The sequence below is a fragment of the Bos mutus genome, chromosome 9 (assembly GCF_027580195.1).
Source record: "Bos mutus isolate GX-2022 chromosome 9, NWIPB_WYAK_1.1, whole genome shotgun sequence".
Taxonomy (NCBI): Eukaryota; Metazoa; Chordata; class Mammalia; order Artiodactyla; family Bovidae; genus Bos; species Bos mutus.
This window is the reverse complement of record NC_091625.1, coordinates 15,201,969-15,219,934: the sequence shown is the minus strand read 5'-3', so window position 1 is coordinate 15,219,934 and position 17,966 is coordinate 15,201,969. Positions and strand designations below refer to the sequence as shown.

At 40.6% G+C, this 17,966-nt stretch overlaps 1 protein-coding gene across 3 annotated transcripts in view; it reads left to right on the top strand.

Annotated features, from left to right (window-relative positions):
• The first annotated feature begins 14,699 nt into the window (after nt 1–14,699).
• Nucleotides 14,700–17,966, top strand: part of FILIP1 (filamin A interacting protein 1) — a 223,944-nt gene continuing 220,677 nt past the window's right edge. For 2 of the 3 annotated variants that reach the window (XM_005902814.3, XM_070376210.1), the window contains exon 1: nt 14,700–15,172. The gene's annotated coding sequence lies outside the window, so the exon portion shown is untranslated. The remainder of the gene's footprint in view (nt 15,173–17,966) is intronic. The other variant, XM_014480470.2, reaches the window with a different exon arrangement.

Genomic DNA, 17,966 nt, shown 5'->3' with positions numbered 1-17,966 from the left:
GAATCGCAGCATGCCAGGCCTGCCTGTCCATCACCAACTACCGGGGTTCACTCAAACTCATGTCCATCAAGTCAGTGATGCCATCCAACCGTCTCATCCTCTGTCGTCCCCTTCTCCTCCTGCCCCCAATCCCTCCCAGCATCAGAGTCTTTTCCAATGAGTCAACTCTTCGCATCAGGTGGCCAAAGTACTGGAGTTTCAGCTTTAGCATCATTCCTTCCAAAGAAATCCCAGGACTGATCTCCTTCAGGATGGACTGGTTGGATCTCCTTGCAGTCCAAGGGACTCTCAAGAGTCTTCTCCAACACCACAGTTCAAAAGCATCAATTCTTCGGCACTCAGCTTTCTTCACAGTCCAACTCTCACATCCATACATGACCACCGGAAAAACCATAGCCTTGACTAGACGGACCTTTGTTGCCAAAGTAATGTCTCTGCTTTTCAATATGCTATCAAGGTTGTTCATAACTTTTCTTCCAAGGAGTAAGCGTCTTTTAATTTCATGGCTGCAGTCACCATCTGCAGTGATTTTGGAGCCCCCCAAAATAAAGTCTGACACTCTTTCCACTGTTTCCCCATCTATTTCCCATGAAGTGATGGGACCAGATGCCATACTGCAAATCTTTTTTTTTTTTTTTTTGGTTTGGTCACACCTCACGGCTTGCAGGACCTCAGTTCCCAACCAGGGACTGAACCCAGGCCCTGCAGTGAAAGTGCTGAGTCCTACCTGCTGGACTGCCAGGGAGTTCCGAATACGAGTTATTTTTGATTCTTTCATCTTCAGCATCTAATATATCAACAAATACTACATTTTCTGCTTTCAAAACACCCTTTAAACCATTTTCTCATATTCATTTCTTTCGCTACCTCTCTATTTCAAGCCACTGTGATCCTTCACCCAGATTCTTGCAATAGTCTTCACATTTGTATCCTCTTTTCCGTTTTTGGTCCTCTCCAGTCTTCCCCCCCACCCCTTACAGTGAATGGAGTGTATATACATCAGAACACATCATTCTCTTGCTTAAAATACTTCAAGGACTATCCTTGTCTTAGAATAAAATCTAACTTTTTTTTTTTTTTTTAACCCATAACCTATAAAGCTCTAAATTAGGAGCTACAAACTCAACCTCCCATGGAGGCCACATTAGCAACACAAAAGAATGAAAAAGGCTAGGTTGGGACAACGGTAAACTTGAGGTCACAGGCCTTGTCTTGAGACAACCATCACCTTGCGGGATGCGTCCAGCTGATGGTTGCCATGTAAGAATACAGGCCCACTGCTGGCAAATCTTTCAAATTTTTGGCAAATTCAGAAATTATTATGCAATATCTCATTTTCAACTTCTGGCAGCTAATAAACACACACGCACGCACAGACACACAGACACACACACACACACACATCTGTGAACCAGATCCAGGCCCGAGACCTCTGTTCTACATGACTGGACTCAATGTAGCTTTCCAGACTCCTCTGTCCTATGTTCTGTCCTGCTGTGGCCTTGTTTATGTTTCTTGAAGGTTCTGTGCTTTCTTCCACATGAGAGCCTTTGGACATGGATTACTCCTCTCTGCTATAGTCCGCATGGCCTTCTTACCCTCCAGGTCTCAGGTTAAAACAGCAGTTCCTCAAATAAGCTTTCTCTTACAAGAGTCCTCAATTTAGCTCAGGTTACCTGGAATTCCAGAAAAACATCTACTTCTGCTTCACTGACTACGCTAAAGCCTTTGACTATTTGGATCACAACAAACTGTGGAAAATTTTTTAAGAGATGGGAATACCAGACTCCCTTACCTGCCTCCTGAGAAACCTGTATGCTGATCAAAAAGCAACAGAACTCGACATGGAACAATGGACTGGTTCAAAACTGAGAAAGGAGTATGTCAAGGCTGTATATTGTCACCCTGCTTATTTTAAATTCTTTAAATTCTACACAGAGTACATCATGAGAAATGCCGGGCTGGATGAATCACAAGCTGGAATCAAGATTGCTGGGAGAAATATCAATAGCCTCCGATATGCAGATGTTACCACTCTAATGGCAGAAAGTGAAGAGGAACTAAAGAGCCTTTTGATGAAGGTGAAAGATTGAGGGCAGGAGGAGAAGGGGGCAACAGTGGCTGAGATGGTTGGATGGCATCACCAACTCATGAGTTTGAGTCACCCATGGACTTGAGTTTGAGCAAACTCTAGGAGATAGTGAAGCCTGGCATGCTGCAGTCCATGAGGTCATAAAGAGTCAGACACGACTTAGCAACTGAACAGCAACCTGGAAAGCAATACCTGAGACAAGGACTATATGAAGCTGTACTTGCTAGGTATCATTCCTGGGCAGTGAGATTAAGAGATGAGAGGAAGGAGGAAGGATGGATGACCATGTTCTGTGACGAGCCCTGCAGGGACGTATGTAGCTGGCCCGGAGGGCGGACTGCATGGATGGACAGATAATTAGTGGGGATCACCAATCTGGAACTTCTTACAGTGACATCTTGAATTGGGGTTTCTCAGATAACCTGAGTGATGTACATTTGCTCATCAAACCTACCTAAACCTGGCTTATGGTAATGAACTCTCAGCACAGACTATTTTTTTCCCTGGTCCAGCCCAGGCCAAGATGGATAAGCTTCCTTCCTATTTCCCTATTTTCTTTCTTTCTGGTTTTTTTTTTTTTTTTGAAGTTCAAGTATCCTAGCTTTATTCAGGGGTCTCACTTCCAGATCTTAATCTCAGAGATCTGGGGCTTCATATCCTATTTCAGTAAAAAAGATCTCTTGGTTTTTGAGACTAATACACCCTGCTTCTCAAACCCCAGGGATCTCTTTGTCAGTTTACATTCCCTGTTCTTGCTTTCATTTCCCTCTTTGTTTTTGGCACTTACTGGTTTCCCCTGGTTCCTTTCATGCTCAGCTGGTTTTCAAAAAGAATGTTAGTGATATTTTAGCTAGCATTTCCAGGTGCTTTGTTGGAGGAGATTTTCAGGATTTTTGGAGGATAGTCTAATATTTTTAGAAATAGAAGTCACACACTGAAATCAGCATTTGCTGGTTTGATTTCTGTCTCTTCCCCACAAGAGATAATATGTTCTACAAGGGAAGGAACATTGCCTGCTTAAGTTTTGTGCTACACACAGTGTTTGTACATAATTTACTCTCATGATATCTTTGGAGAAATGAATCTTGATAATGTTAACATGCATTTGGAGATGTAACTCTACTCTGAGTGCCAGAGGATGGTGACTCTGTTTTACTCATTTTTCCAGGGAATTTAATGTACTTTCAGGGATAAAGTGAAGTTGCTCAGTCATGTCCAACTCTGCAACCCCCGGACTACAAGTCTCCTTCATCTTTGGAATTTTCCAGGCAAGAGTTCTGGAGTGGATTGCCATTTCCTTCTCCAGAGGATCTTCCCGACCCAGGGATCGAAACCGGGTCTCCTGCATTGCAAGCAGATGCTTTAACCGTCTGAGCCACCAGGGAAGCTCAGTTTCAGGGACAGAGGGCATATTTTCTCTAAGTATTTGGTGGTTAACTTATTATAGAAAACAGAATTATAAAAATAAGTAACTCTTTTATGTTTAGTTATTATCGGAATGTTAAGATGGATATTTACAGTTTTATTTTTTCAAAGTTTCCTCTGACTCCTGAAGTTTGAAGTAATCTTTCCTCTGTCTAGTTTTTATAACCCTTCTTGCTTTGCTTATTTTGTTGTATATCTGCCTCATCTTCACTGCCAGACTCTAAGCTCTTGAAGGCAGTTCCTTCTGTATCCTTGTCTTTAATCCTCTACTGCTTGCTGGGTTTTTCAACCCTGGTACTGTTGACACTCTGGCTGGATAATTCTTTGCTCTGGGCAGCTGTCCTGTGCATTGTAGGATATTTAGCAGCATCCCTGGCCTCTGCCCACTGGATGCCAGTAACATTCCTCAGTTGTGACAACCAAAAATGTCTCCAGATGTTGCCAAATGTCCTGTCGGAGGGTGTGGGGGGAGGACGGAAAGACTCTCAACCGAAAACCATCACAGAGAGGAAATGCCTCACACAGAGGAAATGCTCCCCATTTGATTATTACATAAGTTCTATAGCAAATTGTGATCGAAGTCCACAAAGGCAAATAGAGAGGTCATGTGTTCTTGAGGTGGCTGGCCTCGTTTGGACCAGCCTTCTTGCCTGCAGGTCTGAACTGGCACTGAGATGAGCTATGCGTCTGTCACCACTCACCGTCAGCTCCCTCCTCAAAGCCTGTCCTCTCATTCCCTCTAGTTGTTTACAATCTGAAAACATCTGGAGCTGCAGAGATGGGGTGTGTGGCTTAGGTCCACCGCTTCCATAACGCATGCATTCATTTTCTGACAAAGGCTGTCAGTCAAATTTACATTCGAATGCACCTGCTTTACAGATGGCAGGATTTCTAAGCACACACAGAGGATTAGAATACTATTTGTTGGCATAAAGGAGCAAAATTTGGCCTGGAAACGGTAACTTTTTTTTTTTTCTCCCCTTAAGCAAGGCTACAACTAATTTAATCAGTAGTTTTGAAAAACATTCCTGCTTTCCTAATTTTACATGGTTTATGGTGTTTTCAACAGTTTAGAAAGTTGCAGAAAAGCCTAGGCAGTAAATTATGTTTTGTAAAGAAGATGTTTATGTTTCTAACAAGGAACACATTTTAGTTAACAAAACTGATTTCAGGCAATGAAAATGGTTTTAGGTAGTGGAAATAGACGGCGGTGAGCCCCTGTTCCCGCTCACGCTCCATGCGCACTCTTAGGGCACTGGCTCACCGTCAGCTCGTGTGACATGACCGGCACAGGGGTGGAGGGTACCGAGGGATGGGGGGGGTGGTGTGCAGATGAAATTCCATTATCTCCACTTGCCCATGGAAGAGACAGGCTTAGAGGGATGAAGTCATTTAAAAAACATCATTCACTAGTTGAAGTCAGAGCAAATTGTCCTTTTTCCCAGGGCTCTGTCTACCATGAGACATATTCAGATACTGATGTCATATTCCAGATATTGCTGGGGGAGAGCAAAAAGTGTTTCTCTGTCCCCAGTCGCCCTCAGTCTATGGCAGCACAATGGCTGGAACCTTTCCTCAGGTAAGCCCCAAAACTGAAAATATTTCCTCCCGGCACCATGCAGAATGTCCAGGCAGAGCCCAGACACAATCTATGGCTCAGAGGGAAAATGTCATGGGAGAAAGTTAGAGAAGCAAATGCAATGATGTAACGGTATGAAGAATGAAGACATTTGTAAGGATAATAAAGTAGAAAAAGCATGCAAAGCAACTGTAGTTCATTTTGAAGAATCATGAAAATATGACCTTTTTCTTTTCCTTATTTGTGAGTAAATATTGAGAGGAACTCAATTAATGAATACCAGACCCACACCAGACAAAAGTCAGCTGCGTTCTTTTGTTCAATCCTTACGTTATCCTAGGGCTGGTTTATTGAAATCCTGAATAGTAACAAGAAAGGCAAGTCATACCAAACACAGGTCTTCAAGTCCCACCTCAGCAAAATCCTGGAAAATCACCAATGAAAAATGATTTTAAGTAATCTTATTTTTTTACTGTGAAAATAAAACACCAATTAAAAAATTAGAAAACACAGGAAAAGATGATTATAATTATGGTCATTTATGTATTACAGATATACATACACATATATACATATATCTGTATGTATTTCTGTAGAAATACATGTCATGGTGTGGGATGGAATATTTATATCTGTATCATATCTATTTTCAATATATCTACTGCCATGTGATAATACAATAATTCATTAATACTATTTTATTTTCTGCTGTTTTCACTTAAATTTGGGGGAATTTATTTCTGATTCATTAAATAATATTCTTCTGCAATGTTATTTTTATGGCTAAAAATTCTACAAGGAATTTATAATTGGGCTTTCCTGATCGTTCAGTTGGTAAAGAATCTGCCTGCAAAGCAGGAGACCTTGGTTCGATTCCTGGGTTGGAAGATCCCCTGGAGAAGGGAAATGCTACGCATTCCAGTATTCTTGGACTTTCCTGTGGCTCAGCTGGTGAAGAATCCGCCTGTGATGTGGGAGACCTGGGTTTGATCCCTGGGTTGGGAAGATCCCCTGGAGAAGGGAAAGGCTTCTCACTCCAGTATTCTGACCTGGAGAATTCTATGGACTGAATAGCCTATGGAGCTGCAAAGAGTCAGACGTGACTGAGGGATAACCAAGGAATGTATAATTAAGGTACAGAGTTAAGTTTGCCTTAAAAAACAATTGCTTTAGGATGTTCATTTTCTTTTTTATGATCTCACTCTAACGAATGATTTTGATTTCTATATTCTGTACATTCCGATTTTTATATGTATTTGATAGTAGGCATTTAAAGAACTTTCTTCATCATTTCATCATATGGCTGACTTACCTCATAGTCATCAAGGTAGGTGTCTAAAAGGAAAGCTTTGAAGTACAAGTTTTAGTTATTTTATCATTTCAAAACACTTTCCTATCCCTGATTATTTGTTCCAGCTCTCCCAGATGAATTATTACCACATTTTCAGATGCAAGGGGTAAAGAATGCAAATACTATGCACATGAGGGCCTGCTCAGCTATAAATGGATAATCAATTTTAAGTATTTCTGAGCATTGTTCACCCTGAGTCTTCCACCCCTGGAACAACATTTCCTGCTAGTAAGCACGTCTACTGGCCTACAGCTTTCAAAGCCTAGACATCTTACTTTCTTGACAGTTTCCCCTTTCATTATCAGATAGGCAAATCCATATGTTGATGAAAGCAAGAATGAAGCCTGTTTCCCCCGTGGTTTAAGGACTAATTTGCCTCAGGCAGGACTTTTTTTACTTTCCTTGCTCTCTTCTCTTTCAACTTTTGATCTCAGTCCCTAATAGTGTGTCTTTAATATTAATCCAGTTGTCTTCTTAGTTAGCTCATGACATCAGGGGAATTCCATGTGTTTTCCAAGTAAAGACTCACTTGGATCCAAAGAGTTCAGTTCATAGAGATATTTTAAGATGACAGTCACATTAATATTAATAATGAAAAGAATAACTAGCATTTATTGAATATCTACTTATGTGTCTGACAGTAAGCACCATTTTGAAGACATTTTATTATAGGAAACTTAAGTGTGAGAGTAGAGAGAATGCTGTGATGAATACCCATTGCACAGTTCAATAACTGTCAGATTATGGCCAGCCTTGTTTCATTAGCCTCTCCCCACTTCTTTTCCTCCCCTCACACTACATTGTTTTGCAGGAAATTCCAGATATCATTTTATTTTATCTGTAAATATTTCAGAAGATATGAACTCTTAGGAATTATATAGTTAAAATTATTTTTAATTAAAAATTTTTTACTAAATGGCAACCCACTCCAGTGTTCTTGCCTGGAGAACCCCAGGGATGGGGGAGCCTGGTGGGCTGCCATCTATGGGGTCGCACAGAGTCGGACACGACTGAAGCGACTTAGCAGCAGCAGCAGCAGCAATATTCAGACAAAAAATACATAAATCATATGTGTACAGCTTAATATTTTTGCAAATTGAATGCATTGGTACATCTAGAACATCAGCAGTACCACAGAAGGCCCCCTGTCCATTTCCAGCTGTGTCCCCACCACCCAAGGGTAACTATTATCTCGCGTTCCAGCCCCAGAGACTAGTTCTGCCTGTCTTTGAACTTGGTATGTATGGACTCACACAGGGCACTTACTGTTTGGGGTCTGGCTTCTTTCTTTTTTTTTTTTTCAGGCGGAGGCTTTTTGTTTTGTAGGCAGTGTGGTTCAGGATGAGGACACCTAGAGACATGTGAGTAGCTGAGTGGCATGAGCAGACCTGCAGTTTTGGAAGATGTTTCAGGAGGCAGACCATGAGAGCTTATCTTTTCCTTTGAAGAGGTAAAGGCAGTAACAATTGCTCTTCCATTTAGACAGGTAATAAAGAGTTGCATTGAAAAACCTGCTCAAATACTTGACAAAACATGTGGGGTCTTACCTTTCACTGTCCTACAGAGTTCCAATATAGCCATAGTCTTAGGTGAGTCCTTAGCAGCTTTCCTGGCTCTTAATCGTTTTCAAGTAGCCATTGAGAGGGTCAGGCAGACAAATGTCTTCCCTTTCTAGGCCTAGATCTTATGGAGAGCACTCAGACACTAAGATTCATTTAACATTTTGCTCGAGTGATTTATCTGTATTTTTATATGTTCATCCTCATTACTGTATAGAATGCTGTTGTCCAATTGTGCCACAGTGTAACCATTCCATTGTAGAAAGCATTTGGGGAGTTTCTAGTGTTTGCTTATTATGAACAGTCTTAACTTCTTTTATTAATCTTACAGAATGGGAAAAGGAGGCTTGTGTAAAATAAAATAATTTGCTAAGTTCACACAGGTAATAAAGCAGTGCAGTCTTATTTCAAACTAGCTTTGCCTGACTCCAGAGTCAGAGGTCTTAACTACCGTGCTTTCATTTTTTTTTTTTTTTTTTTCCAGTTAACTATAATTATCTACAAAGTGTGTATCTATACAAACCCATAAGCTTTATGGAGAAAAGCGCATTATTTTGCATGGCTTCGTTGCCCCCAATCACTGGTTTTCCTATTCTGTGTCTATTTCTTGGAGAGGAAATATCTCATTCCATTGAAAGTTTTGTTAAAATTTATTCATTACAACTGAGATTTAGAGTATCGAGCAACAGTGGGGATGACTCTAGAATAGGAAAGGAAGAAGGAAACACACTCAGGCAAATGCTATCTGACCCTGTCAAAAAATAAGATGCTTGTGAACCGTATGCATATGCAGAACATGGTCTTACCGTAACTCTCAGGGTTAAGTTCTACTAACCTACTTTCAAGCACATAAACAGGGAAGTAGGGATTTTAGTGTCTAATACATGCATGTAAACTGCTTACTGTGCTCAGTTCAGTTCAGTCGCTCAGTCATGTCCGACTTCTTTCGATCCCATGGACTGCAGCATGCCAGGCTTCCCTGTCCGTCACCAGCTCCCGAAGCTTGCTCAAACTCATGTCCGCTAGTTGGTGATGCCATCCAACCATTTCATCCTGTGTTGTCCCCTTCTCCTCCTGCCTTCAATCTTTCCCAGCATCAGGGTCTTCTCCAATGAGTCACTTCTTCGCATCAGGTGGCCAAAGTATTGGAGCTTCTGCTTCAGCATCAGTCCTTCCAATGAGTATTCAGGACTGATTTCCTTTAGGATGGACTGGTTGGATCTCCTTGCAGTCCAAAGGACTTTCAAGAGTCTTCTCCAACAACACAGTTCAAAAGCATCAATTCTTTGGCACTTAGCCTTCTTTATGGTCAGACTCTCACATCCATACATGACTACTGGAAAAACCATAGTTTTGACTAGATGGACCTTTGTTGGCAAAGTAATGTCTCTGTTTTTTAATATGCTGTCTAGATTGGTCATAGCTTTTCTTCCAAGGAGCAAGCATCTTTTAATTTCACAGCTGCAGTAACCATCTGCAGTGATTTTGGAGCCTGAGAAAATAAAGTCTGTCATTGTTTTCATTGTTTCCCCATCTTTTTGCCATGAAGTGATGGGACCAGATGCCATGATCTTAGTTTTTTGAATATTGAGTTTTAAACCAGCTTCTTCTCTCTCCTTTCATCCAGAGGCTCTTTAGTTCCTCTTCACTTTCTGCCATAAGGATGGTGTCATCTGAATGTCTGAGGTTATTGCTATTTCTCCCAGCAATGTTGATTCCAGCCTGTGCTTCATCCAGTGCAAAAATATTATTATCTTGTAACTTTTAGAACTTAGTCTTGCCTCTCTTTTTTTCTGAAGCTATTGGGAAAATAATTTAGTTGAATAATTTTATGAATAGATGTAGGTGTGATACTATTTTATTTGTAAGTAGGACAAAGTAGTTATTCTATTATGAATGTAGATACTGCAATATATGTATCAGTACTATATAGTTTAAAGTTTAATAAAATCTAAATAGAACCATAGCTAGATTAACAGAAAATGCAACTATTTGAAAATTGTAAAACCTGACCATAGCAAATGTATCAGAATATCATTTTGATATCAAAGAACTGCTAAGTCACTTCAGTCATGTCCGACTCTGTGGGACCCCATTGATGGCAGCCCACTAGGCTCCCCCGTCCCTGGGATTCTCCAGGCAAGAACACTGGAGTGGGTTGCCATTTCCTTTTCCAATGCATGAAAGTGAAAAGTGAAAGTGAAGTCGCTCAGTCGTGTCTGACTCTTATCGACCCCATGGACTGCAGCCTACCAGGCTCCTCCATCCATGGGATTTTCCAGGCAACAGTACTGGAGTGGGGTGCCATTGCCTTCTCCAAAGAACTAGCTAATGTATAGTACTCCCTCCATCCCCATTATTTTTGTCTTTGAGAAGTTTTGGTTATGAATGCATAGCTCACAAACATTTTTCAATTGCTTATCAAATCATAGACCAGAATTATATTTTTAGAATGCAGTTTTAGAATTTCACTGAGCAGTGAACTCATTCATCACGCATTGTTTGTTTTAGAGAGAATACTGAACAGCTCATATCCTTTGCTTAAAAATAGACTTTTTTTTCCCCCTCAAAGCAATTATCTTCTTTTCAGTCCAATTTTCTCTTTTCTGGTATTCAACAAGACTTCAGTTCCAATAAACTATTCTTTTACTATGCTGATCATGAAATTATGCCACTTTTTTCTATCTGCCTCAAAGCTGTGAAATTTTAAGTGTATTTTTTTTTCTCAGAAGCATATATATTCAGGTACAATGTGGAGAAGTCTATATGTTTTGACTCTCAGTGACTGTTAAGAATAGGCCACAACTTTTTGGAACCAGATTCCCTAGTTCAAATCCTGTCTTTGTTACTTACTAACTTGTGACCTTGGACAAGTTACTTAATATTTCTATGCCTCAATTTTCTTATCTGTAAAAGGAGGGGTAATAATAATACCCACCTCACTGGGTTATTAATAGATTTAAGTAGGTTTGTATATGCTAGGCGGGCTTAGAACTCTGCATGGGCATTTTTATTACTATCTTGAATTCTATTACTTTTCCTTGAAATTTAAAAATATTATAAGTCTTTCTTTTTACAACTTTGAACATGCAGCTAATAATGACACTCTGTCCAAAGAGCCCAGAATGCATTTTCTGTAAGTTTATAGATAATATGCTCTAAAGTTTTCTCCATCTTTTCTTTAATCTTTTGTATGTTCGCTTGCTCTTTCAATCATCCTTACTTATTGAACACACGACTCTAGGTGTTTGAGTATTCAGTAAGGAACAAACAGGAAACATTCTGTGCTTCCTGGGAGCTTATATTTCAGTCTTAAACCAGCTAATATGTGGTACAGACCATGTTTGGAAACTCCCCTTGTGAGCTGCACTCCCCAACCCCCAGTTGCCCTGAACATTGTTTCCAAGTCAAGGTCTATTTTTCTCTTCACTGCATAACAGAATTTTAACTTAAAAATCACTGTGCCTCTTAAAATGAACCATGTGGTAAATTTTGGTTTTAGAAATGGTTGTAGGCATAATGTGCCAAATCCTTTATTTGTTTCATCTGCTTTTTTTCTCACTGATAACATTAATCTATCTTCTTACCAAGAAGTTTCATCATAATTCATTCTTGAAGTTGGAAAATTCAGCTTTAGTTGTAAGTTTATCAGAGCTTCTCAGAATGCTCACACTTAAGACTGGGAAAAAATGCAGCTGAATGGTAATACATTAAGAATATGGAAAAAAAAAAAAGAATATGGGCTGAAAAATCAGTTCCTTGTTGACTGTATACAAAACACAAATCTCTAATAGTTCCTAATGGCACTACTTCCTCTGTGGATAATGAAGGAAATGCTTTTGTCTGAATAATCATTCCCAGGGGGTGGGAGGGAAGGCTTCAAAATAGATTCACTTTATAGAGAGAGAGTGTGTGTGTTTGTGTGTGTGTGAGCCTGTCTGTCTGTGTGAAAGAGAATGAGAGAGAGACTGATGAAGTTCCAAGTCAAACCAGCACACAAGTTACCGTAATTAAAGAACATGATTTGAAGGTAGCAACAGTATCTAATTATATGAAATACTCTCTATATTGTTGCATCTCACCACGTTTTAAAAATAGCTAACAGCGGACAATGAACAGCTAGTCCAAAGGTTAAAGAAAACAGCAGTGGGGACTAGGTTTTCATAAGAAAAGGAAAAAGACCCCACTAAAACTTGTGATTGTTTAGATGGTTAAGGAAGAAAGAAATAACTCTCTCTCTCATAATGGAAGTATCTAGACGATAAAGGCAAAGTGGGTTATTGCCCCTGTTTTTCTTGACTTTGGCTAACTTGCTTCTCTGCTTCCTTTTGGACTGGGGAAATTGGTAAAGTGAACTCCCAGGAGGTATGAAATATACATTCCCCAAGTCCTCTTTAGGGAATTGGGGGCCATTGCATGTGGCCTATGTGTGGCATGTGGGCATTTTTCGAACAATGATCTCCCCACAGCCCACCCCTTTGTAATGTTTCACAAAGTTCTCCTAGTGGTTCTAAACGGTCTCATAGCCCTGTGGCACACTTCCATTTCCTATTAGAAGCCTGTGGATAGATTATCTCTGAAAGATCCATTAGCGTTTTGGAAGCTAATTTCTTTTAAGAATGCTTTCATCTTTTTTTTCCATTGTAGTATAGTTGATAAGAATGCTTTCATCTTAATAGAAGTCTTTTTTAAAAAATCAAGGTTGGCCCAGACCCAGATGTACTAAGAATCTGAACAAACGAAATTTTATACATTGTTGTTGTTCAGTTACTCAGTCCTGTCTGACTCTTTGCAACCCCATGGACTGCAGCAAGCCAGGTTTCCCTGTCCTTCACCATCTCCCAGAGCTTGCTCAAACTCCTGTCCATTGAGTTGGTGAAGCCATCCAACCATCTCATCCTCTGTCATCCCCTTCTCCTCCTGCCTTCAAACTTTCCCAGCATCAGGGTCTTTTCTAATGAGTCAGCTTTTCGCATCAGGTGGCCAAAGTATTAGAGCTTCAGCTTTAGCATTAGTCCTTCCAATGAATAGTTAGGATCGATTTCCTTTAGGATTGACTGGTTTGATCTCCTTGCAGTCCGAGGGACTCCCAAGAGTCTTTTCCAAGACCACAGTTCAAAAGCATCAATTCTTCAGTGTCCAGTCTTCTTTATGGTCAGAATCTCACATCCATACATGACTACTGGAAAAACCATAGCTTTGACTATAGGGACCTTTGCTGGCAAACTAATGTCTCTGCTTTTTTATGTGGATAGTACTAAATAAATTTTATATGTAGTAAATAGTACTACATAATGTCATAAGTAGTACTAAATGAATTAGTACTAAATATATGTACTAAATAATGTATTTATGTGTACTAAATTAATGCAGTAAAAATACTAAATAAATTTTATATGTGAATAGCACTAAATAAATAAGGGAAAGAAGATGAATGCTGTTAGTGAGGTGGATGGCATGGGAACAGCTGAGACATTTTCTAATAGGTTGAGGTGTACGATCAGCTAGCATTGAAGGTCAGTGTCATTTCTTTAAAAAGAAGGATACACACACCCCTTGTGAAAAGTGGCAGCCTTTCCCAGACAGACATTAGGGTTCTCCAGCATATAAGCCTCTTGCTGCAAGTATGTAGTACTTAAAATATTAAATCTATGCCGTTACATGCCTCCTTGGTCCAAATTTAGTTTCCAAGTCAAAAGAAAGGATACCTTTAAACTGATAAAATTGTCTTAGGAAAGGGGTCAACATTTTTAGTGATTTTGATGAGGTTTTTTTTTTGTCAGGGCAATATTCTCATGTGTTAGCCAATAATGTGTGTGTGCGTGTGTGTGTGTGTGTGTATGTGTGTGTCTGTCTGTCTGTCTCCCTTCCTTCTCTTAGCTCCTCTTACTGTTAATTCCACATGGGCAATTAGTAAGCCATTTCCGAGAATAGCCTTAAACACACATTTTTTCATGATTCTTAATCTTGACAGATTAGTGTTATTTTCTGACATAGAATAAAGCAAATAAAAATATCTGAAGGCATTCTTCATTTTGGAGTTCTGGGTAGAAGTGACCACTCTGGTTTTGGAGACTCGAGGGTTAATGATTAGCCAAGGCTGTGAACAACCAGAGGTGTCTCAAGTCCTGGTTTTCCTGGAGCCTTCTCCATTTCTTGCTTTGAATGAATGATCTCAAGAAGAACACTAAGATTTTCCTTTCAAAAACGTTATGTTACAGACATTCCTTTATGATAAAACTACCTTAATAACAGTCAGGTATAAAAGCTGATTACGTCTGCGATGACAGTTATGAATGTAATTTCAATGTGTATGTAACACATCAATGGAAACAATTGCTTGGGACTGATCTCTTACTGTGAATTTCCCCAACGATCGCCTTACAGTTTGTTTGTTTGTTTGTTTGTTTTAAGACTTTTCTATCCAAGAAGGTTGATCTCAGAAAGCCTAATTGAGGGGAATATTGCTTTGGTAAATTGCTCTGCTCGAGGCAACTGCCACTGCTTCTTTTCTGATTTTAAAAACCTGAGTTCCAAATCACACTCGGCGTTTAAGGGCTTCCAGCAATAATTATGTCTGTGTCATGAGCAGCAGTCCTTAAAAGGGTCTGCCGTTTCCCCGCAATCTTTTCCGGGGCGAGCAGAGCCGTATCCACTGATAACCCGGCTGCCGAGGAACTGAGCAGAGCCGGCTCCAAACTTCTCAGCTGTTGACAGGCTTGACTTGCTGAGAACACTGGTTAAATATAGCACACGCGAGCTCAGCTCCTCGACAAAGTCATAGCTCTGACAGTGCTGTGAAGGGAGCAGAAGACGAGAAACCTAATCTCAGAAACCCAACAACACCTAGCAACAGTTGAAAAAACTTTTAAACAAAAGTCTGGGTGGGAGAGATACAACAGCCTCCAATTGCTGCTGATCGGGATTTCAGGGAGAAGGAGCCGCTTTCCCTTCTCTACTACCCCGTTTCCTGCATGACTTCAGCTATTGGCTAGTCCTAGGAAAGAAAAGTGGGAAAGCTTTTTCCTCTGTATTCTTTTGGGCTGGATGGTTTTCCAGGACTCCAGTCTCTCTTGGGCTGTGGGGCAAGCCACTGGGTTCTTCAAAGGATAAGCTACCTCCGTAAAGGACTTACCTTTGGTTTAGACGAGCTGCCTGCCAGTCAGGTAAGACTGAAATGCACAGCTACTTAACTCTCTTAAGACATTTCTGCTTCCACAAGAAGAGAGCTCTCTCTGACTCTGTGTTGTCTGTTTCCTTTGAGTCTCACTGTTCCACTACCTGATAACACATTTGAAACTGAGGACAATCACTGAATTGTTTTTTAAAGAATCAGAAAGTCATCTCTTTCTCAGAATTACCCGATCGCTTTTTAAACACAAAGATCGTTATGATGCTTTAATAGCCATCAAAATATTTCTGCCAAGTGATCATTTTCTGGCAGGTAACAGAAATCTGACAAAGGACAACTTCACAGTCCTTTCGCAGTGAGGATGGCTAACCAATGGAGGGGATATTTTCCCTAGAAGCAAAAGCACTTTCATGTAATGAAACTCGCTGAGCAGCTCGTGCGGTAAATGAGAGGGAAGTCCTGTGTGTGTTTGTGTTGCTGTACTTTCGCCCTGCCGCTTCTCCCTTACCCGCCGTCTCTGATTACACTGGTACACCTTGTGCTAGTTCTGACCTCGTTACATTACAGTCACCCCAAGCGCTTCTGACGAGGCACAAGATATGCCTGGTTTCAAATCACTGCTTTTGCAGTTGTTGAATATAAACTATGCAGGAGAATGTTATTTTGTGTGTGTGGTTTTTGAGTAATTGCTTGTATACCGATAAGATAGATCCTGATTTTTAAAACTCAAATTGAGTGTGTTAGAAAAATTCTTTCTTAAGTTGCACATATTTGAGTATGAATGTGTTCACCATAGTGTGAAGGACATCCTCTTTTCATCTGTTGCATTGTCTTTGCTTCCAGGACTTGCCCTGCAGTTTTATCAGAATTGCTTAGAGTGATCAATATCACACTGACTGTGACAAAAGTTATGGCTGCACATTGATGACGTGGTTAGTTGATAACTTGTGTCTGTAGTTGGGTTGGATTTGCATAAGAAGTTTGTTCCTCTAGTTGAACATGATTGTTTGAATATTCTAAACCAAGGATAATTTCAAAGAAGATACAAATGCACATTTAAAAAACCAGTTGAGTCTATTTTGTCAACTTTAGAGAAATAATTTACCCAAGGCCAGTTTTGAACACATTGTTGACCAGAATGTATCAACTCTTCCAGTAAATGTTAAGAATGTTAAGAAAAACTAATTAAAGGTTGTATATCATATGCTCAGAAAAATGAAACAGCACATCATTTCAGTATGTATTATATTTCACGACTCTGATTGTGCCATTAGTTTACAAAGTAAATGCAGCTAATCATGTATTCTGTTGAAACTTGGTGTCAGAGAATGAAACTTCTAATACTTTGGTGGAGATGCAGCATCTTTGTCTTTAAAGAGTTTTGAAAAATCTGAACTAAATGCTTTACATTTTTCTTGTTTTGATCTTAGGAAGGGTCACACTGTTGGCTTACAAATGTATGTGTACTGCCAAAATCTGCCAGTAGTAGATTTTGGAGGCGGGTAATTTCTTTTGGAGTTGGTGGAACAGTGTGAGGATAATGGAGTGCAGGATTTGGCTCTGAGTGAAAGCCATGTTTCCTGATGGACTGAGTTTTGAGTATCATTGTCTTCATGACTGTAAGTTTACCCTTGAGAATCAAAAATAGCTCAGGTTAGAGCACGTGCTTTCCTCCAGTATATGAACAATCGACTGCATAGATTGTGTTCTCTTGTTCACTCAAGTTCACATTTCCGTGTTATTTTGGAGTCGTCCCTTTCCCCTTCACCATAAGAGATTTCACTGCTGTGTCTCCACCACCGTAAGATCTATTCCCTTCATCCTGGGTCTGGTGTGTATCATGACAGTTCTGCTGCACTTCCCCCCCTCATTACCATGCAAACCACCTTGCACACGCTGTGGTTGTTTAGTCGCTAAGTTGTGTCTTTGACTCTTTTCCACCCCATGGACTGTAGCCCCCTAAACTCCCCTGTACATGCGATTTCCCAGGCAAGAATACTGGAGTGGGTTGTCATTTCCTTCTACAGGGGATTTTCCCAACCCAGGGATCGAACCCTCATCTCCTGCTTGGCAGGTGGATTCTTAACCACTGAGCTACGTGGGAAGCCCCCCAACTACCCCATGACTGTGGGGTTAATTTTCCTGTGCTTGTCTCTTCTACTCCTCAGTTATCTTCTTTGACTTCTAGTTGCTGCCAAACACCTAGGCTGGGTATTTTGAAAACCTTCCATCATCTGGCACGTACTTAACTTTTCCAGTCTCAGCTCCCACTACTCAACAACAAATGTCCCTCTGCTTCAGATAGGTCAGATTTCGGGCCCTTCTCCAAACACCTGCATACCGTGCCTTTCAGTGCCCCGCCTCTGCCCATCTTGTGCCCTCCTGCCTGGAACACTTTTCCTCCCCTTTCCTGAAGACACTTTGTCCACTATTTAAAACTCACAGCAGTGGCTTCCCCTTTCACGGTGATTTCCTGGGGCATACCTGTTAGAAGTGATTCCCTCTTAGTTTGGATCTTTAGTGCTCTATTAGAACTAGGGTTTTTTGGAGTGGGGTTTGGGTTTCCCAGGTCGCCCAGAGGGTAAAGAATCCACCTGCAATGCAGGAGATGCAGGTTCAATCCCTGGGTCAGGAAGATCCTCTGGAAGAGGGCATGGCAACCCACTCTAGTATTCTTGCCTGAAGAATCCCCATGGACAGAGGAGTCTGGCAGGCTACAGTACATCGGGTCGCAAAGAATCAGACAGGACTGAAGTATCTGAGCACGCATGCATACACAGAATGGGGTTTACCTCTTTAAATTCAGAACAATTTTATGAAAGCGACCA